This window comes from Rhinopithecus roxellana, chromosome 4 (genome assembly GCF_007565055.1).
Source record: "Rhinopithecus roxellana isolate Shanxi Qingling chromosome 4, ASM756505v1, whole genome shotgun sequence".
In the NCBI taxonomy this organism is placed as follows: domain Eukaryota; kingdom Metazoa; phylum Chordata; class Mammalia; order Primates; family Cercopithecidae; genus Rhinopithecus; species Rhinopithecus roxellana.
Genome location: NC_044552.1, coordinates 57,068,231 through 57,091,282, shown reverse-complemented (window position 1 = coordinate 57,091,282; position 23,052 = coordinate 57,068,231).

Genomic DNA, 23,052 nt, shown 5'->3' with positions numbered 1-23,052 from the left:
AATCGCCTGAACCTGGGAGGCGGAGGTTGCAATGAGTTGAGATTGCAACACTGCAATGCAGCCTGGGCAACAGAGAGAGACTACAGCTCAAAAATAAATAAATAAATAAATAAATATTTAAAAAAGAGAAATGTGTGATAAATGTGAATCGCAGTTAATATGCTAAATGAATTTCGGGCTTCAAGCAAGAAAGTTACAATCCCTTTTACTACAGCTAGTGGCTCTCTTGTCAGTACAATGCTCTTAAAACATAGTTGTCACTTCATTTCTTTCATTCCAATCAGCTGCACGTGGCATTATATATGTCTCATACTCTTTTCCACACAGTACCTTGAGTCTATCGGGCATCAGTGGCAGAGCCACATCTTTGGTTTCTTTTCTGGAGCAATTTTATCCACCTAAAAGACTTACTTTGAGCCTACTCATTCCCAGTGTTGAAGCAAAAAGAGTTGAAGGCCATATCCGTCACTCACTTCTTGTTATTAGGCTTGGATATAATTGGTTTTATATCCAAACCAAGATCATCTCAGTTTTATATTTTATTAATTAGAGATAGGAATTAGTTACATCTTCTCTCTGACAAGCCCCAGAATGTATGGACTTTTGTTTTTTAATTTTACCTCTGTTTGTAAAGTAGCCATCTTTTTCTTGCAATACAGGGTCTGAACAATCTGTAGCAACTAACTTGTGCTGGTAACATTGTTTTGCATTTACCTTCCCATTTGTTTCACACCATGAACTGAATAATATATCTTTTCCCTACTGATTTGAGACACTACCTTTGTTAAATACTAAATTCCTATGTGGCTTTGAGTCAATTCATGGACTTTGTGTTCATTTCATTTGCTTGTGTCTACTCAAGAACATCTTAATACTCTGTTTATTGTGACTTCATTATATATTTCATATCTAATAGAATAATTATTCCTCATTTTTCTTCCTTTTCAGAATTTTTCTTTCTATTTCTACTTATTAATTTGTTCATATAAACTTTAGAATAACCTTGACTTTCCTCCTCCCCACACACCTCAAATAAAATAAAATAATCAGTGCTGATCAGAATTCTGAAATATACAACTTTGAACATGATAATCTGTAATTTCAACCATAATTTGGGTTGAAATACTGAAAGATCAAAATCTCTAAAGTCTAAAATCTTGAAAATCACAATAAATCCAAATGTTGAAACCCTGAAAGCCGAATTCTGGGGAAGGTATGAATGAGTTTTCAGCTGTAAGCAAGGTAGTTGCATCGTGTTAGTCGTATTATGTCAGGCAGAACTATTACCTTGTTTTTGTCTTTATTTGCATTTGGAGGGCAATTCAGATGACTGGATTGGCCATGTGATAAGGCAATGATGAAAGCTTCATTTTAGAAATGCATTATTTAGGCTGGATGCGGTGGCTCACGCCTGTAATCCCAACACTTTGGGAGACCAAAGTGGGTGATCACCTGAGGTCAGGAGTTCGAGACCAGCCTGGCCAACATGGTGAAACCATCTCTACTAAAAACATAAAAATTATCTGGGCACGGTGGCATGTGCCTGTATTCCCAGCTACTCAGGAGGCTGAGGCAGGAGAATCACTTGAACCTAGGAGGCAGAGGTTGCAGTGAGCCGAGATTGCACCACTGCACACCAGCCTGGGTGACAGAGTGAGACTCATCTCAAAAAAAAGTCCATTATTTGTCTGTACTGGCATTCCTTTCAGCTGATGAAATTCCAGGAGCTTTTAATGAATTAAAGCCACATTTCCCTGAAGAAGCCAGCAAAGTTACTGCCTAGTTTAAAAATAATTATGTGCATGGTAGGATATGAAGACACTCATACAACAGTGCTGGGGTTCAATCAGCAGTATAGTTCCCACCAAATGTGTAGTCTGTATGTGATTGCATGTGGAATAGACTGCACGCACAAAGCAACTAGAAGTGTGGTACAGAAGATGGGAAAACAATAAGGAATGCTCATGTTGTATATTGAATCACAGAATGATTTCAAAAAGAGCAGCACCATATAGAAAATGAAAGTGAACATATTCTCCAAAGAGAATCATACCCTTGGAAAAAGCTACTATTCATCTCGATGCAACACTTCAAAATAGAGCTAATGATAGTGAAAGTTGGCCAGCTCTGATAAACCACCTATGTGCAATTGTTCATAATCTATCCCTGTAATTGCTTTTTTATCTGGTAAATTTTCTTTTAGTTTGTTGTTTTTTTCTTTTTAAATTTTTGATTCTCAACTATTTTAAATTGACAGCATTATTTTTCACAATTTGCTACGCTATATATTTCATCTTTGCCTCATTTCCAATACTGGAGGTGTAAATTGTGTAAAGACTTTTAGAAGAGTTCTAATTCATTGCATGCATTTTTTATAAACTTGACTCCATGAAAGTGCATTTGACTTTATGTGTAAGCATTTTGTGTATATGTAAAAATATTGAAACTCCCTTAATAAACAAAGAAATGTCCTTTTAGTGCATCTGCTTTCGTAAAAGATAAAACTGCTCAAGGGCTCGGCTCTTTGGGTGACTGCATATACGGTGGCGAGTGATCCCAGGTTTCTATTGATCTTGTCAAAAGACGTGGGTTGTCCATCACAGCATTGCAGATTGTTGCAGTTATAAAGCTGAGTGTACACAATTACCAGCCATAGCGATACATGATTTATACATTTCACTTTTTTATCTATATATGAATACAGTCATCTGCTCATAACTTATACCCATGCAATTGTTCCTAGTATACCTAAGTGGGCTTGCAAAAACATATTTGTATTATAATTTAAGTTCTGGAATACATGTGCAGAATTTGCAGGTTTGTTACATAGGTATACAGGTGCCATGGTGGTTTGCTGCACCCATCAACCTGTCATCTACATTAGGTATTTCTCCTAATGCTGTCCCTCCCCTATCCCCCCACCTCCCGACAGGCCCCAGTGTGTGATGTTCCCCTTCCTGTGTCCATGTGTTCTTATTGTTCAAATCCCACTTATGAGTGAGAACATGTGGTGTTTGGTTTTCTGTTCCTGTGTTAGTTTGCTGAGAATGATGGTTTCCAGCTTCATGCATGTCCCTGCAAAGGACATGAACTCATCCTTTTTATGACTGTGTAGTATTCCATGGTATATATGTGTCACATTTTCTTAATCTAGTCTATCATTGATGGGCATTTGGGTTGGTTCCAAGTCTTTGCTATTGTGAATAGTGCCGCAATAAACATACATGTGCATGAGTCTTTATCGTAGAATGATTTATAATCCTTTGGTTATATACCCAGTAATGGGATGGCTGGGTCAAATGGTATTTCTGGTTCTAGATCCTTGAGGAACCACCACACTGTCTTCCACAATGGTTGAGCTAATTTACATTCCTACCAACAGTGTAAAAGTGTTCCTATTTCTCCACATCCCCAGCATCTGTTGTTTCCTGGCTTTTTAATGATTGCCTTCTAACTGGCGTGAGGTGGTATCTCATTGTGGTTTTGATTTGCATTTCTCTAATGACCAGTGATGATGAGCTTTTTTTCATATGTTTGTTGGCCACATAAACGTCTTCTTTAGAGAAGTGTCTGTTCATATCCTTCACCCACTTTTTGATGGGGTCGTTTTTTTCTTGTAAATTTGTTTAAGTTCTTTGTAGATTCTAGATATTAACCCCCTGTCAGACAGATAGACGGCAAAAATTTTCACCTATTCTGTAAGTTGCCTGTTCACGCTGATGGTAGTTTCTTTTGCTGTGCAGAAGCTCTTTAGTTTAATTAGTTCCCATTTGTCAATTTTGGCTTTTGCTGCCATCGCTTTAGGTGAAAAACATGTATTGCCTATTTTATTGGGGAAAGTGGACTATGAAGTGTTCTGTTGTTTTTCTATAATGTTTCTCAAATGAGCCCCCTTTTAAAAATGCAAATAAATATCTTTTAAATTATTTTTTCCAGAATTACATTTTTAGGGTTTTGATTTTTCAGGATTTCAACCTTCAGAAATACGGTGTTCAGGATTGTGTCTTTCAGGATTATGATTAAACCCATTATCAAGGAATGAATCTAACAACTAGGCAGGAGTCATATTAAAAATATTTTTAAATGTATGGAAAAACACAGAAGATTCCTTAGTTACATCCCAAGGCTTGTGAGGTGTGATTGTATGCCTTCACGTATCATTAAAATACAAAAAGAAATCGAACCTGATGTTAGAAAATATTTCCACCCAGGATGAGGTTCTATTGCAAGTTTATCATGAAAGGGCAAATGGGCACTTCTGGGGCAAATGGATGAAAGATATATCTTTAAAGAGAAATATAGGTATTTCATAAAGAAAGAGAATAAAAAGAGAGAAAGCAGAGAGACACATAAAGTACACTCATTTTTGCAATGATTTTTCTGTCCTGGTTACTTATTATTGTTTCTGCTCCTTCTTTATGGTGCTGGGGTATCATGTGTATTTGTAGGGAGTTTCTATTTCCCTGCACACAGATGAAATGCAAGTAGGGTCAGGTCACGCACAATTGTTGATCTATCTCCAGTAACCCCTTTCTTTTTCTCCCCTTCCTCACCTTGGCAGCCCTTCTGCCTGCAAGAGCATGGTGGGGGGCAGGGTACTGTGAATGATGAGGAATAAAGCCCAAAGCTTTCCTGTGAAATGTGTGTTCAATGCCTGAGTAAGCATTGACACTGATTATTAATAAGGGAGGACAAACAATGAGATGAACAAAATTAGAAAATATTTTTCTCAGAAGCAACATCCACTCACGACTAACACATTTAGAGTCTAACTTCTCTAAAGTATAATTTTATACTTGTGTCATCAACTGTTAAAAATTTTCTTGGAACACCATTTGTATGTACACATACATATATGTATATGTAGGTATACTTAATTTAATAGGTGATTGATCATGTGGTGTAGTCTCCTGCTTTCCAACAATATAAAGTATTGGCAAGGGTACTAAACAACCATAACACTCGTAAAATTGTAGATATGTAAAATCATACAATCACTTTAGAAAATAGTTTGACAATTATTAATTTAACCATTGTTGATTGTTAATGACAATTGTTACTTTTAGTTATAAGATTAAATATGCACTTACAATTTGACCCAGCAATCCCACTTGTAGATATTTACCCAAGGGAAATGAAGGTAATAGATCAACATAAATTGTTGTGTGGGCCAGGCATGGTGGTTGACACCTATAATCCCAGCACTTTGGGAGGCTGAGATGGGAGGATAACTTGAGGCCAGGAGTTTGAGACCAGCCTGGGTGACATGGTGAGATCCCATCTCTCAAAAAATTAAACATTAGCCAAATGTGGTGGCACATGCCTGTAGTCCTATCTGTTCAGGAGGCTGAGGCAGAAGGATTGCTTGAGCCCAGGAGGTCAAGGTTGCAGTGATCTATGATCAAACCACTGCACTCCAGCCTGGGTAACAGAGTGAAACCCTGTCTCAAAAAAAAAAAAAAAAAAAGAGTTGTATGCAATATTCATAGATTCATTTGCAACAAAATCTAAAAGCAATCCAATGTTCATGAACAGGTGAAAGAACAAATAAATTCAGATATAACCATACAATGGAATACTACCCAGGAAGCAATACAATATTCTTAGCAAGACACCTGAAAATGTAAGCAGTAATAAGGACTTTGCACTCTATGGAAAAACCATGTTGTACAAATGCAAGATATTACTTTCCTTGGTTTTAACCTATACTCTTCCTTCAGGATCACTCATGGTCTACTTTGGATTACACTTACTGAAGATGCCAGCTAATGCTTATAGTGTTTCAATGCCTGTTTTAGTAGATGATCACAGAACTAAGGTAAGTACTGTGTCAGACACAGTAAGAAGTATACCAAGTCCCAGGATATAAAGAGCTGACAATTTTGTGTAGTAAAGAGTACAAATGCAAAAAAAATTTGAGAATAGTATTAGACCTTACAATAAACATTTCCAATGCCTGTTGCCTGCCTATGTTCAATAAAAACAACAAAGAGGAGACTAACCATAATAACTTAAGAAGTTAATTAAAACCTTACAATATGCTACATCTTCTAGTCTTCTCCTGTTCTCATAATTGGCACAAAAGAACATGTGGTGGGAAAGCCAACGTACCCTATTATGTCACTTTTCAGAGATTGGGGTTCTACTTTTTTTCTTTTCCTGCTTCTCTTGATAAACCATCATGGCGCTATCATATATTAAAATTTTTACCCTTTGCTAAATTTATTCAGTCTCCAGCGTATAGCAACATCTCATGTAAGTTATTTTAACCTCTTGTAAAAGATTTTCTTTAATTGAACTTAGCTTTAATTTTTTAGATCTAAAAGCAGAATGTCAATTATTCTCAAGCTTAGTGTGACTTTCCTACATTCTGTTAGCCCTTATTCACATGGTTTGATAACATGCTCATACTTATACTTTATAAGCTGGAAACCTCATTTGTAATTTGTCACATATAAAACGTTTTAATGAAAACTTTTAAACAAATCCACATAAATCTAGAGAATTTTGGAGGGGGTATAAGTTTGTCATGATAAATCCACATTCTTTTTCATGATTCCCTTACACACCTACTCATAGTTAGGCAGCAGGCCAGTTAAGTACAGATACTTAACTGTGGAAAAGCAAACTTAAATGCCTATCAAATGCCTGAGCATAGTAACATGGCCAGATAAAAGCATGTTTAATTTACTGTGTATTAGTCATGGTTCTTCAGAGAAAGATAATCAATAGGTAAAAGAGAAAGAGAGAGGTGGATAGATGGATGGTTGGATGGATAGATAGATAGATAACAAAGATTTATTGTAAGAAACCGGCTCATGTGATTGTGGAGGCTGAGAAGTCCCAGGATCTGCACTCAGCAAGCTGGAGACCCAGAGATGATGCGTAACTTCCAGTGTGAGTCTGCAGGCCTGAGAACCAGAAGAGCCAGTAGGGTAGCTCTATGCTTTAGCTCAAGCAGTCAGATGGGTAAAGTTCCCTCTTATTCAAGAGAATCAAACTGTGTGTTGTATTCAGACCTTCAACTAATGGAGGCTACCATACAGGGAGGGCAGCCTGCTTTACTCAGTCTACCAATTCAAATGTTAATCTCACCCTTATAAAAGAATGTCTGACCAAATATCTGGGCACTTCATGGCCTAGTCAAGTTGACATATTAAATCGGCCATCGCACCCAAGTTAACTAACTACAAACTGTCCAGCCCAGAGTTTTCCAATCCATGGCTCTAGATTTTTGATGTAGCTCTTCTGAGATTCTACATGATTGAGTTTTACCTTGTTATTTGAAAACTACAAAATTGTACTATATTATTGAGATGCATCTGTTTCACCAACCAGAAATAATGAAAAATCAGTGAGGTAATGGACATTATACAGAAGACACCAATGGGCCAAGAGCTCGCCATCCCTTTTCTATTGTATGGAAAATGTCTAGCACTTCATCCGGGTCTCCTTGGCCACTCAGATCCCCCTGACATCTCTCACAACATGGTATGAAACACGTGAAGAGCCAATGCTAAGTCCAACTGTCCCCAACAACCCTGACTAGCTATAGCAATTGCTGGACCCTTCAGACTCAATCAACACGCATCCTTACTGTTGTACCATGGCCCAACATCCCAAGAAGTCTCCAAGGACAATGTCTTTTCAGAGTGACCACTTAGGAACAGCAAATATGCAGAGTTACTAATATCAGCTCTTCTAGGCATCAGGACACATTACGTATTTGGCTTGCATAAGAGGTATGAAAATAAAATCCAACGGAGAGAAAAAGATGCTTTTTGCTGACCACTATTGTGGGAGTTTTTAGAAAAGTGGTGTAACATTTCACAGAACAGATTTCTGCACTAAGAAATGAAGAAATCTGCCCTTCAAAGAAAATGTGAGGATCCACCTTTCTCTATGTTGGGGGTTATGGGGTCGCGAATTTTCTCCAGGCATAGCAATACCTGAGCAATTTTCCCACCGACTCGCGGGACCTGCTGAAGCCACCTCTTCATGCTGTTGTCTCACAACAAACACCACAACACTTCCTGCACCCATACCTCTTTGCACCTACCCCTTCCTTGGAGACACAAATAGACTTTGGATGGAAATAACTGAGGCTGTCCCACTAATTTATTTCACTTCCTCACAGAGCATTTATGGAACACTTACTAGTGCCAGGAATTTTACATGCAGATTCTTAATTAAATTTCACAATGTAACCACCTGTGGTGAGTTCTATGTTTCTTCCTTTTTACAGGTGATGAAACCAAGGCTTTGAAAGGTTGGCTAGCTCACCAAAAGTCACACAATTAGTGGAAAAGCTGGCTCTGAAAAACAAGTCTGTCCACCTTGGATTCCTGAGTTTTTCATCATTTATCTTTAAATAATTCCTTAATGTCTCTTTTTTCACATTTAAAAATCACAAGACTTTAAGTATATGGTTTAAAGCAAACTTTACAAGAAGTCTTAGGGCATTTGAGAGGTTGAAGTTCCCCTATTTGTGCATTGCATAAAAATAGTGTTTCTGCACCTATTGAATAAAAAAAAAAAAAAAGTCCCTGTAAAGTTCTTATTTTGGTCCCAGAATATAAATTCAAATTATTGCTTTTAGATTCTTTAAAACAGTTCAAGCATTTGAGAACAAGGCAATGAAGGCCTTGAGTCTGTCTAGCTTCTTTATTATTCTATCCAAGATAATATGTATCATAAATGTTAAATGTATTAAGTCAAAATAGATTTGATTTAATTAGCTTCATTGAGAGCCAGTGGAGAGGACAGATGTAATTGGAAAAAGCTTGGCTTACCCAAGCTAAGCACTAGTGATTCCCAGTGATTCTCACCCTGAGGGAGCATATAGATTAACAAAATACATGGTTAAGTAAACAACAACAGTGAAACTGCTTCACCTGTAATGACAGGAATTGGGTTCTAACAGGACTGGTGATGAATGGGCTCATCCATGTCATCTCATTAGCCTAACAATGATCTTATCCTATATCCTACAAAATTGAATTCTGGTGATCCCTCATACAGTGATACAGCAGAGTTTTCCATATCACCAGTATAATGGCTAAGTGTTGGATCAGCAGATGCCCAAGGGTGTACTGAGCACCTAAGCCATGTCTGACCCTGGAAAATGTATATACATTGCATACACTCTGCCAGTCCAACTCCGTTCACCATTTCTTCTCAGAATACCCTTTTGTCTCTCCTTTTCTACCATGAGAAGCAAGTGCAGAGGTTAAAAACAGGAGACAACTGCTGGGTTCCAATCCAATGATACTTGATCAATCAGCTAGTGATGTTGAACAAGGTATTTCACCTCCCAAGCCTCATCCATGAGCCTAGAACAATTAATTTCTACCTTAGAGGGTTGCTGTAAAGATTAAATGAGATAATGTATGCTGCGTGCTTCACCAATGACTAGCATATAATAAATGCTTTCTAAAAAGTTGCTTCCCGGAATATCCAATTGTCTCCTCTCCATTTCTTCAAATCCTGAGATTTTAACTTACTGAGACTTAAAGCCTGAATCAAGTTCTCCTCCATAAAGTCTCCCTGCAGTTCCTGTGGGAATGGCATCCCTTAAATAATCAACACCACACAGTTAAGTTTTGGATGATAGGCAACACCTGAAAAAGAGGTGATGCTATGTGTGTGGGTTGGTGGGGTGGGGAGAGGGCAAACAGACACTAATTCTACAGTTTTGCTTATGCTGGTCTGGGTTGGCCAGCAGAGTGTCCCCACAAGGGGACCAGAGACTACATTTCTACCTTATCCTCTTTCCTCCGCCAATCTCTTACTTTGTAGCTATATAACCTAAGGTAAGGCCAGGCTTTGGTTGTTTTATCTGTAAAATGGGCTGATTCCATTCTCCCTAGCTAAAGGCAGAAAGCTGAACCAGATCCTAATGTAAGACCTCTTCTTGCTCCATTTTTGAGATTCTCCTGGCACATGTGGTCCTGAGTGTAGGAGGGTGAATCACCCTGAAGCCAAGTGACCTGCGCATCTGGCCACTCTAGAGGCCTCCATTCCCTCCAAGTGAATAGGACATGTTCTTGCTTCCCTCTACCCATTCCAGAATCTGGAATCTCTCTCCAATCAGGCCATGAGCAAAAAGCTGCTAGCACCCAGGCTGCCAGCAGGGCAGTGCCCTGGACTCCCTGGTGTAAACACTGATGAGGAAGGATTGAAGTTTGTCTCTGCCCATGCCTTTCTGTGCTATCTCCAGCCAAAGGCCTGGAGTCTTTCATCTGCTGAGCCAAGGAGTGTTAAACAACAACATTGTTCTTCCTTCCTGCCTCGGCTCCACCCCTTCCTCTGGCCACTGTCTCAAAGGAAACAGCCAGTAAGGACTGGACAGTCACTGTCATTTAGCTTCCTGTAAATAGGGAGGGTGCTAGGAGAAATGGCCAGATTCTTGGCTTCCTTTAACACTGACCGGGTGACTAACCCCAGCGAGAATTAAGAAATGGGAAGAGCAGGGAATTGGAGACTTCTTTTGACTGGAAAAGAAGGGCAGATCCCTGATCTAAGAGCCCTAATCCAATCAGTAATCAGACAAAACCTGTCTGATTCCAGGTTTTCCCCTAGGCATTGCAGGAGAAGGACCCTGGTAAGAGTGACCACAGTCCAAGGCCAACTCTATGCAGCAGTCCAAGGCCACTCTTCCCACAGTGGGCAGGCAGCTGTCCGTGGCAGCCATTGTCAGGGTCACTGCATACAGCCATGGACACTGTGCCTTCCCAAAGGCACTGGTCCAGTCAGAGATGGACAACCCAGCAAGTATCTCCAACACTTGCTAAGCTATGTGCTACATCTGCTCAGAGGGGATATCTTTTCTGATTTTCACAAAAGCTCCGTGAAGCATGGGCCCTATGTGCGTTCATGTATCTGTGCCTCACGATGACTATGCTGAGTAGTTTTGCAAATGGAGGATCGGTAGCATCCTTATAGCCAACTGACCTTCTGCATCCTTTCAACACCATGACTTATTTCTTCTTTCTTTCTTCCTCCTTTTCCTCTCTCTTCCCCAGTACATTCTCCTTTTCCTCTTCCCCTTTCCCTTCCTTTTCCTTTGGCCCTCTCCTTTTCTCCTCCTCTTTGCTCCCAATCCGTTGTCACATGCTAGATGGCCAGCTTATCCCTAAATACTCAGAAACACCCTGGAAGGAGAGGGGCAGGTAACGGTGGAAGGAAGCCACAAAGAAAATAGTGTTTGATACTCAGAATACAATCATTTTCCTTTTTTCTAAAGTGTTGCCTTTCAGTAAGTGGCAGGTCATTTTGTGAGATGCAGAAAATATCAAAGGGTGGATTTTTAAAAGTTTGACCAGAAAGAACTTGAAAAGTTATTTAGCTCTGCCTTATACACACTTGTATGCACAAATGTGCTGGTAGAGCTAAATTGTATTTTCCTTTTTAGTTTACCGCTATAGTAAGCACAATAATGCCCTTCCCGTCCCCAGATATAGCCATTCCTTAATCCCCATAATCTGTGAATATATGACTTTACGTGGCCAAAGTTTACAGATGTAATTAAAGACACTAGTCAATTGACCTTAAAAATGAGAGATTATCCTGGATTACCTGGTTGTGTCTAATCTAATGACGTAAACCCTTAGAAGCAGAGAAGTTTCTTCAGTTAGAAGCAGAAGAGGTATGTGGCAAAACAGGATGCAAGAGAGATGCAACAGAAGGGGAAGTGAAAGAGATTTGAAGCGTGAGAGAGAGACCGACACACAGTTGCAGGCTCTGAAGTGCAGGGGCATCTATGCAAGGACCATAGCGAGGCCTTCAGGAGAACATAGAAAGCATGAGAAGGAAAGTGGGCAGCCATTAAGAGCAAAGACCAGCCCCTGGCTGACAGCCAGCAAGGAAGCATAGACCTCAGTACTACAACCACAAGGAACTGAGTTCTGCCGACAACATAAATAAATTGGAAGTATTTTCTTCCCCAATAAGGAACACAGCCCTGCTGACGCCCTGACTTTAGCCTAATGAGACCCATATCAGACTTCTAATCAGTAGAAAATAAAGGGGAAAATAAAGAGAGACTATATGAAAAGTATTGCAGTCCCCCGTTATCTGTGGGGAATATATTCCAAGATCCCCAGTGGATGCCTGAAACTAAGGAGAATACCAAACCCAAATGCTGTCAATCAGAAAACATTTTTGTTCATGTATTTCATCCATTGTGTCAGTCCATTCCTGCACTACTATAAAGACAAACCTGAGTTTGGGTAATTTGTAAAGAAAAGAGGTTTAATTGGCTCACAGTTCTGTGGGCTGTACAGGCTTTGGCTTCTGGAGAGTCCTCAGGAAACTTACAATTATGATGGAAGGTGAAGGGGAAGCAAGCACAGGCTTCCCATGGCGGACAGCAGACAGAGAGTGAAGTGGGAGGTGCTACATGTGTTAAACAACCAGATCTCGTGAGAACTCTATCATGAGACGGCACTGTGGGGATGGTACTAAACCATTAGAAACCACCCCCTTGATCCAATCACCTCTCACCAGGCTCCACTTCCAATACTGGGGATCACAATTCAGCTTGAGATTTTGGTGGGAACACAGAGCAAAACCATATCAGCCACACATTTGTCTTTTTTCATCTTAACTAGGCTTTTATGCACTGTGGGCTTACCTTTTGCAGTTTAAAGTGTGACAGTAAAACTAGCATGAATTCCTTTTTCCTTCCTCACAATTTCATGGGTGGAAGAGTTGTTCTTACCATAGATCTTAGCAGCCTCAGCATACAATTCTTTTTGTTTCCTTATTAAGTCAAGAACTTTCACCTTTTCACATAAAGAAAGCACTTTATGGCTTTTCTTTGGTACATCCGAATTGCCAGCAGCACTACTCTCATGCTTTAGGGCCATTATTAAGTGAAACAAGGTTATTTGAACACAGTGCTGTGATACCAGGCAAGTCAATCTGATATCTGGCTTGGCTATGAAATGACTAATGGTTGGGTAGCATATATACTATGAATACACTGGACAAAGGAATGATTTACATCCTGGGTGAGACCGAGCAGAATGGTACAAGATTTCATTATGCTAGTCATAATGGCACACAATTTAAAACATATGAATTGCTTATTTCTAAAATTTTCCATTTAATATTTTTGGACCATAATTGACCATGAGTAACTGTAACTACAGGAAGTAAAAACATAATAAGGGAGGGCTGTTGTACTTTTAATAAATGACTGAAAACTCCCCAAATATGGCAAAAGACATAAACTTACATATCTGAGAAACCGAGAGAATCTCAAACAAGATGAATCCAAAGAAATCCACACCAAGATACGTTACAGTAAAATTTCTGAAAACCAAAGCCAGAATAAAGCAAACCCTCCAAAATTTAAAATAATTAATGTCATACAAAGAAAGTTCTCTAACCACAATGTTATCAAACTAGAAATCAATGACAGAAAAAAAAAAAAGATTTTGAATCATTTGAAAACCTAAAAACACCTTGGACTAATCCCTGGCTCAAAATGTTTGGAAAACAGTTAAAACAGGGCAGCAAGAAATTTATAGCATTAAATGCATACATTAGAAAACCATCAAAATATTAAATTAGTATTCTAAGTTCTAAATTTTTCAAGGATTCTCCAGAATTTTCAAGAGTCTTGAAAATAAGAGCAAAATAAACCAAAGCAATTAGAAGGAAGAAAATAATGAAACAGATATTTGTGAAACCAAAACCAGAAAAATAACAGAGAAAAACAACAAAACAAAGAGCTGGTTCTTTGAGAAGCTCAGCAAAATTGGCAAACTTATAGCAATGCTAATTTTTAAAAGGGAGAGAAGACAAATTACCAATATCAGGAATGAAAATATAAAGAAAATATTTTTGTATGGTAATACAATTTGAGTTTTAAGCTAAATGTTATTACAAAAGAATCAAAAAGTTAAAACAATGTTTATAAAGTTTAAAACATTTCAGTAAGCTAAGGTTAATTTATTATTAAAGAAAGAAAGTTGTTTATAAATTTAGTGTAGTCTAAGTATACAGTGTTAATAAAGTCTGTAGCAGTGTACAGTAATGTCCTAGGTCTTCACATTCACTCACATTCACTTCATATTCACTCACCACTCACCCACTGACTCACTCAGAGTAACTTCTAGTCCAGCAAGCTTCATTCACAGTAAGTGCCTTATACAGGTGTATTTGTTATAAATTTTTAGCCAGGCGCGGTGGCTCAAGCCTGTAATCCCAGCACTTTGGGAGGCCGAGACGGGCGGATCATGAGGTCAGGAGATCGAGACCATCCTGGCTAACACGGTGAAACCCCGTCTCTACTAAAAAAAATACAAAAAATTAGCCGGGCGAGATGGCGGGCCCCTGTAGCCCCAGCTACTCGGGAGGCTGAGGCGAGAGAATGGCGTAAACCCGGGAGGCGGAGCTTGCGGTGAGCTGAAATCCGGCCACAGCACTCCAGCCTGGGCGACAGAGCGAGACTCCGTCTCAAAAAAAAAAAAAAAAAAAAAAAGGCCGGGCGCGGTGGCTCAAGCCTGTAATCCCAGCACTTTGGGAGGCCGAGACGGGCGGATCACGAGGTCAGGAGATCGAGACCATCCTGGCTAACACAGTGAAACCCCGTCTCTACTAAAAATACAAAAACTAGCCGGGCGAGGTGGCGGGCGCCTGTAGTCCCAGCTACTCGGGAGGCTGAGGCAGGAGAATGGCGTAAACCCGGGAGGCGGAGCTTGCAGTGAGCTGAGATCCGGCCACTGCACTCCAGTCCGGGCGACAGAGCGAGACTCCGCCTCAAAAAAAAAAAAAAAAAAAAAAAAAAAAAAAAAAAAAAAAAAAATGTTATACCAGAAATCCCCAACCCCTGGGCAGCGGACCAGCACCCCTCCACGGCCCATTAGGAACTTTACCACACAGCAGGAGGTGAGCAGTGGGTGAGTGAGCATTACCACTTGAACTCTGCCTCCTGTGAGATCAGCAGCACGGACTATGATTCTCATAAAAGCGTAAACCCTACTGTGACCTGTGCATGTGAGGGATCTAGATTCTGTGCTCCTTATGAGAATCTAATGCCTGATGATCTGAGGTGGAACAGCTTCATCCTAAAATCACTCCCCAACCTTGTCTGTAGAAAAATTATCTCCCATAAAACTGGTCCCTGATAAGAAAGACTGGGGACTGCTGTTTTATACTGTGTTTTTACTGTACATTTTCTATGTTTAGATATATTTGGATATACAAATTCTTACCATTGTGTTATAATTGCCAACAGTATTCAGTAAGATAACATGCTACACAGGTAGACTAGGAGCAATAGGCTATCCCATATAGCCTAAGCATGTGGTAGTCTATACCACCTAGGTTTGTGTAAGTGCACTCTGTAATGTTTGAACAGATAAAATTGCCTAAGGATGCATTTCTTAGACAGTATTCCCATCATTAAGTGATGTATGACTGTAGATAACTTTTAAAGTTCTCTAACTATTGTTACTATAATTTTAAAAACCCGAAAAAGGAAATATCTAGGATCAGATAGTTTCACTGGAGAATTCTACCAAACATTTAAAGAGCAATTAACATAAACTCTACATAATGTCTTCCAGTGAATGAAAGAGAACTGAACACGTCTCAATTCATTTCATAGAGCTAGTATTACACTGATACTAAACCAGGCACAGTATAAAAAAAGAAAACTACAGACAATATCCCTCGGAGACAAAAAAAAACATAACAAAACATTAGTAAATAGAAGTCAGCAAATACAAAAAGGTGTACACCATGACCAAGTGAAGTTTATTTCAGGGATACAAGGCCAGTTCAACATTCCAAAATCAATCCATATAATCCACTATACCAAAAGGCAAAAATCACATGATCATATCAATTGATGCAGAAAAAAGCACTTATCAAAATTCAGTCCCTCTTCATGATTTTTTTTTAAATTTCAGAAAATTAGGAATAAGAAGGAACTTCCTCAACTTGATAAGCCACATCTATAAAATGCCTACAGTGAATATTATGCTTATTAATAAAAGACTAAATACTTTCCTCCTAAGATCAGAAACAGAGTAAAGACATCCACTCTCACCACTACTTTTAGCCAACGTGTTGCTGGAACTTCTAGCCAATGCAACAAAGCAAGAAAGGAAATGAAAAGTATACGGATTGAAAAGGAAGAAAAAACTCTCCATATTTGCAAATAACATGATCATAGGGAAACAAAACATCTATATTTCTATATAGACAAAACAAAAACAAAAAAATCCTTGAACAAGTGAGTTAGCAAGGTTACAGAATCAATATGCAAAATTACTTATATTTCTATATACTAGCAATTGCATTCCTAGGAATTTTGTAAGCAAATGTTCGTGCACACACACACAAAAGCTGTACATGAATGTTCATAGCAGCTTTGTTCATAATAACTCAAAACTAGAAATAAACCAGATGTTCTTCAACAGGTGAATGATTAAGCAAACTGGTACATTCATACAATGGAACACTTCTCAGCAATGAAATGGAACAAAATACTGATATACACAACAACCTATTTGTTTTGTTTTGTTTCGTTTTGTTTTTGAGACGGAGTCTCACTCTGTCACCTAGGCTGGAGTGCAGTGGTGCCACCTCAGCTCACAGTAATCTCTGCCTCCTGGGTTCAAGCAATTCTGGTGCCTCAGTCTCTCGAGTAGCTGGGATCAAAGGGATGCACCACCATACCTGGCTAATTTTTGTATTTTTAGTAGAGATGGGGTTTCACCATGCTTTCCAGTCTGGTCTCAAACTCCTGACCTCAGGTGATCCATCTGCCTTGGCCTCCCAAAGTGCTGGGATTACAGGCCTGAGCCACTGTGTCTGGGCAACAAACCTCTTGATGAATCTCCAGAGAAATATGCTGAGTGAAAAAGCCAACTCTAAAAGGTTACATACTGTATATTTCCATTACTTAAGATTCTTGAAATGACAAAATTATTGTTACAGAAATGGAGACCAAATTAGTGATTTTCAGTAGCTAAGATGGGATGTGAATGGAAAGGAAGTTGATGTGACTTTAAAAGGGCAACAGAACGGATCTTTGCAGTAATGAAAATGCTACATATCTTGGTTTTACAAATGTCAACATCCTGGCTGTGATATTGAATTCTACAGTTTTGTATTACATTAAAGATATTACCATTGGGTAACAGTACACTGGATCTCTCTGTATTATTTCTTATAACTATTTGTGATTCTATAATTATCTCAAAATAAAATGTTTAAGAAATTAAATGTATACATCGTGCAGCAAGGCAAGGTAAATATAGTACCCACCCAGTAAGTTTTTAAGAAAACAAACCACAAATAAAAGTCATGCAAATTCACTACAATTTCCATTCTATGGGTTCCAAGCAAGGCATAGCACCATTCCACATTCCAGGGGAGGGGACTTAGATTCCACCTACTGATGAGTACGTGGTAAGGTCACATTATTAAGAAAAGTATGTATAATGGGAGATACTGTTGTGGCCAAATGCCATCTGCCACAATGAGTAATGTTATTCACCTCCATCCTCTTTTTTCTCCTGAAAAAGTGCCTGAGGAGGAATGAATGAATCCTTTACTTATTTACTCCTTATTTTTATCATATCCCTTCTCTTTCAAAAGTAACTCTGTCTTCATCTCCCCTTATTTAAGGTTCTGCCTGCTTGCACTGTTTTTATTGACGTTGAGTTGGTTGCTGGCTGGAGTCTTCTGAATGTTGACTCTGGAATATAAGAACAGACACAAATAGATACTGATGGTCTATCTATGGCCGCCCAAAAGAAGTGTTTGGGAAAAGGTAATCTGTGTTTTGTAAATCAAATTACTTCTTAAATTCCTTCAGGAGATTTTACTCTTGATTTTAATACTTTTATAAATCTTCTCCTAATTTAAATATTAAATTGTCCTGGATTTATGAGTTTTACCAAAAGCAAAGGATATCCTTTATCTGTCTGACACTGATTTGCCAACTACTTCCTTTACAATAAGGGGCCATGTTCTTCCTGTTTTCAACTCCAGAGGTCCCTCTATCACTGTAATAACGTGTTGTCACTGTGCCCCTGCTAAAGGAACATGATACTGCTACTTCACAAGGGCTACTCTCTCTCCTCAAGAAGGTAAATTGCTTTTCCAATAGGGATGAAGAATTTCGGCAAATCCATCCAAAGGTTTCGGTTGACTTCCCATTGCTGGGCCTTCCATGGCCTAGGAGTAGTTACCCTCTTGCAGTCTCTCAGCTGTTGATTAAATAGGTAAATGGTCTAGATAAAGTGAAAGAAGAAAGTATGTTTTGCTACTGAAGAGATGCTTTTTGATCAATCCATAAGACAAATGAAAGACCTAAACTTCAATTTTTGCTTAAATTAAGCTATAGCTGAATTTCTACCAATTATTTCATGTATGAGAAAGATGTCCTGTCTCCTTAATACCTATAACTAGGGATAAGGTTTGAATCATAATTATCCTTGGGAACAAAACTCACTGGCTTGAATTCACACTAATAAATGACTACTCATTCTTCTCTGAGAGGTTTTGTTGGGTGTGCTCTTTGTATGTGGAAGGTTTAGAGAAATATTAAATGGTAGACCAGATGAAAGGGTGGAATGGCCCAGAAGAGAAAAGTACACCATGCAGGGGTTTAAGACCTATATGTAGCCAGAGAAGCTGTGGACCTATGCGGAAATAGCACAATTTTCTCTTTTTATTGGTTCTAGATCCTATAACCTGTGTACATGAACGCAGTGACTCATTGATTTACTTGCCAATTTGCTTTTTGAAGTTTTTCATTTCTACATTATAAGCTGTTAAGCCTTTGATAGCTTAACATTTGGAGTTGTAAGAACATTTGAGCTGGGTAGCACTTAAGAGAGACTCATGTCCAACCTCCTTGAGACTCCAGAAATCCTCCTCCTCATATGGAGAACAGTTGAAAACATTAGGGATGCTTAGGCTAAAGAACACAACGGCCTTCTTAAGGTATTTGAAGGGTTCTCCTCCGTAAAAAATATGATGCTTGCTTTCTCTGAACCTGGGTGATCAGAGTTCAAAAACTTACTGAAGGTCAGATCATCCCAACATTGAAAAATGATGTTTTCCAATAGATAGAATTACCCATGAGCAGAACAGCCATTTGTTTAGCTCAGATGCTCTGTAGGGGCTTCAGGCTTTCAATACATTGTAGGATGTAATGACTTCTAAGTATTCTTTTCACCTTGAGATGCTAGAGCTGCAACTGTCCAATATGGTAGCCATGAGCCACATGTGGCTATTGAGAACTTGAATGTGGCTAATCCGGTATCTAAAATGCATGCTGTATTTCAACAAGCTGGTATTAAGAAAATGTAAAATATCTCATGAATAGTTTTATGTTGATGATATATTGAAATGATAATATTTTAATCAATTAGGCTAAATAAAGCATATTATTAAAATTCAATTCACCTGTTTCTTTTTACTTTTTTACAACATCTCCCAAAAAATGTTGAATTACATATGTGGCTAACGGTATATTTCTATTGGATAGCACTGTTCTAGCTAATTTGAGACTTTTCAACTCAAAGCCTCATACTCTCCTTAAAAGAGCATATCTTCTGGTCAACTGCACTATGACCCTTTCCTACTTCATGCCTTAAAATGTACCCTAAGACTCGTCCTTAGGGTAAGCAACACAGGCACCATAAGACATAGTTTCCAGAAAGCATTTAATGTGAATTTTTGAAGTAAGTGGGGAGGATAGAGATTCTCTAATCCTCCCCACATTACCCATTAATAGTTTAGTTTATAAGATTAGAAGATTAGTTTATTTGATCTTGAGCATCTGGCTCAAGTTGAATTTCAAAGGTGTTGAATTTCAGAGGATTAAACAAACTAGTACCCAAAGTAGTCAGGGAACATGGAAACAGATGGTGCCATGAATCAAGGTAGATGACATAATGGGGTCTTTCTCATTGGTGGTTACAAAAAGATGAGGGTCTCAGGGTAGGGTGAGACCCAGGATGCTAGGCAGGTACTGAAGGCCAGTGGTTGGAAAAGATCCCAGACAAACACCATTGCCTCCTTATTCCACTGCCTGCCCAAAGGTATCTCCAGGAGCAAAGAAGTCTCTCTCTCTCTTTTTTTTTTTTTAAGACAGGGTCTTGCTCTGTCACCCAGGCTGGAGTGCGATCTGGGCTTACTGCAACCTCTGCCTCCCGGATTCAAGCAATTTTTCCACCTCAGCCTCCTGAGTAGCTGGGATTACAGGTGTATGTCACCATACTCAGCTAATTTTTGTATTTTTAGTAGAGACGGGGTTTCACTATGTTGGCCAGGCTGGTCTAGAACTCCTGACCTCAAGTGATCTACCTACCTTGACCTCCCAAAGTGCTGAGACTACAGGCATGAGCCACCACACCTGGCCGATGAGTCTCTTAATGAACACCCTTTGCTGGAGAGTGATCTTTCCACTGAATGGCTTGCACAGAGCCTCAGTTTCCTTTTATGTAAATGAATCCCTGCACACCAGGGTTGTTGTAAGGATTAAACGAGATAATACGAAGAAAGTGACTAGTACAGAGGAAATACTCAGTAAATAGGTTCAGCTATGACGTCTTTTCTGTGACACCATGAGGCAAATATTCTACGTAGGGGCACCTAAGAATGTGTTCCTCCTAGCTACCAAGGAGTGAGGCCTGTGCTTGCAAAAAATGAGATAGCAAAGCACAAATTCAAATTAGTTATGTTGCTAGCCTGTAAAAATAAAATGCAAACCCAAAATGAAAAACTTATAAATTTAAATTGCTAAAGTGTTTTCTAACCCCAAATTACAATTATCTTCAAAGTATTAAAGAGCATTAAAAGCACTTATCCTGAAAGAGCTAATTTAATGTTTGACTAACAGCAGAGAATGTTCTCACACAACCTAACACTCAGTAAGTACTCCACAAATGCTAACGAAGCGAAAACCCATAGTCTTGGTTATTGAAAATCTCAGGCAATGATAGCTTTATCTCCTTTCTCATGGCAGAGTTATCTTGTAGGGCAAAACTGATCCATGTTTGCTACTTGAGATTTGTAAGTTGCCCTTGTAAGACTGGAAATGGTAAGAGTCCATTCATTGATTCAGAGAAACATTTTTTCAGTTCTGGCACTGTGCAAAGTGCAGAAACAAAAATGAACAATGGTGGTAATAAAGGCCAATAGCATCCAAGTTCAAGAATGTACAGAATGAGGCTTAAAGGAGGGAATGACTGTACCTGGAGGTAGGGGTGGGGTATTATTCAAGCAAAGCCTCCTAGTGGTTAGAGATGAAATAATGCTGAAGTTGGGTCTTAAAACACAGATTTTTGGGTAATGTGGCATAGATGAGGGCTAGGGGCAGAGAAAAATGAAGTAACAAGACAAGTAAGGAAACGTAAATAGAGAGAGGTCAATCCAGGCAAAGTGAAAATAGAGCATATGTTTAGCTTGTGGTCTGTGTGTTGTGGTGCAAGAGGTGTAGGTGAAAGATAAATGGAGAGCTGAGGGGCAGGCTGGGGTTAGATGATAATAGGGTTTATTGGTCCCCCCGTGGAGTATGCACTGCATCCTAAAAGCAATAGGAAGCCATTGAAGGAATTTCACTCCAGCTGCTTTAAGGAAGATCGATTGCAGACACACACACACACACACACACACACACACACACACACACACACAACCCCAGAGGCAAGAAGAGCATTTTAATAATCCAAGAAAAAGACAGGAACAGAGGAGGAAAACATCAAATACGTATCAGAGATGCCAAGGAAGGTCAAGTCTATAAGACGTGGTAACTGACTAGGAAGCCATAGGAGGTGAAGGAAAGAGGAAGAGTGAGGATGTTTCCGATTTAAATGGTGGTGTCATTCTGTGGATTGGGGTACAAGTTTTATAGGAAAGGTAAGTGCAATTTGGAATGTGTTGAGTTTGAGCTGCCACGGGGAAGAGATCTTGAAGGAAGCAGTTGGAACTTAGGGGGAAAGTCTGGGGTGGAGATATAAATATAGGGACCATCAGTATCTAGGTAGAAGGTGGAACCATGGACATGTAGGAAATGGCCAGAAGAGATTGAGAAGGGATGAGACCCAAGGTCCCTAAGGAATTTAGGAAAGGAATCATCAGAGAGTGAGAAGGAAAAATATTCATCTTTGATGAGTAGAAAAAGGCCAAAAGGTACAAGAGGCCTAGGAAAGTTCATGACGCTTTAGAGAATATTTCAACCTTGTTCCTATTGGGAACTTCAAGTTCAACTTCAAGCTTATTATATGTGCATGCTGCTGTCAGCCAGAAGAGATGAAGGCTCCTTGGGTTGGGATCAGGGTTGGATCAGGGTAGGGAGAAATTCTTGAGAAGGAAAAGTAAGAAGTGGTTGTGTCATGGAAATCAAGAGTAGAATTTCAAGAAGTGATTAATGGGCCTATTGCGGTGGCTCACGCCTGTAATCCCAGCACTTTGGGAGGCCGAGGCAGGCAGATCACCAGGACAGGAGACGAAGACCATCCTGGTTAACATGGTGAAACCCCATCTCTACTACAAAATAGAAAAAAGTTAGCCGGGCATGATGGGGGGGTGCCTGTAGTCCCAGCTACTCGGGAGGCTCAGGCAGGAGAATGGTGTGAACCCGGGAGGTGGAGCTTGCAGTGAGCTGAAATTGCCTCACCGCACTCCAGCCTGGGCAACAGAGCGAGACTCCATCTCAAAAATACAAAACAAAAATTTAAAAAAAGGGATTAATGGAGACACTTACTATGTAAAAATCCAAACAAGGTGAGGCTAATACAAGTCCTTTGCCTTTAACAATTAGAAGGTCATTTTCAAAATGTAACTTTATGAGATGATAGACCTGTTAATCTGCTTCACTGTAGTAACCATTTTACTATCTATCTGTTGTAAACCTCAAATATACATAACGAAATTTATTTTTTAAAATAGAAAATAAGGAAGGTATTTCATGCCTTGTTTCAGAAGCATTTCATTGGAATTGTGGGCTATGAGTGGGAGAGTTGTTGTGGGGGCGGCTGAGGGTTTAAAGAGGAAACCAATGCCATGGAAAATATA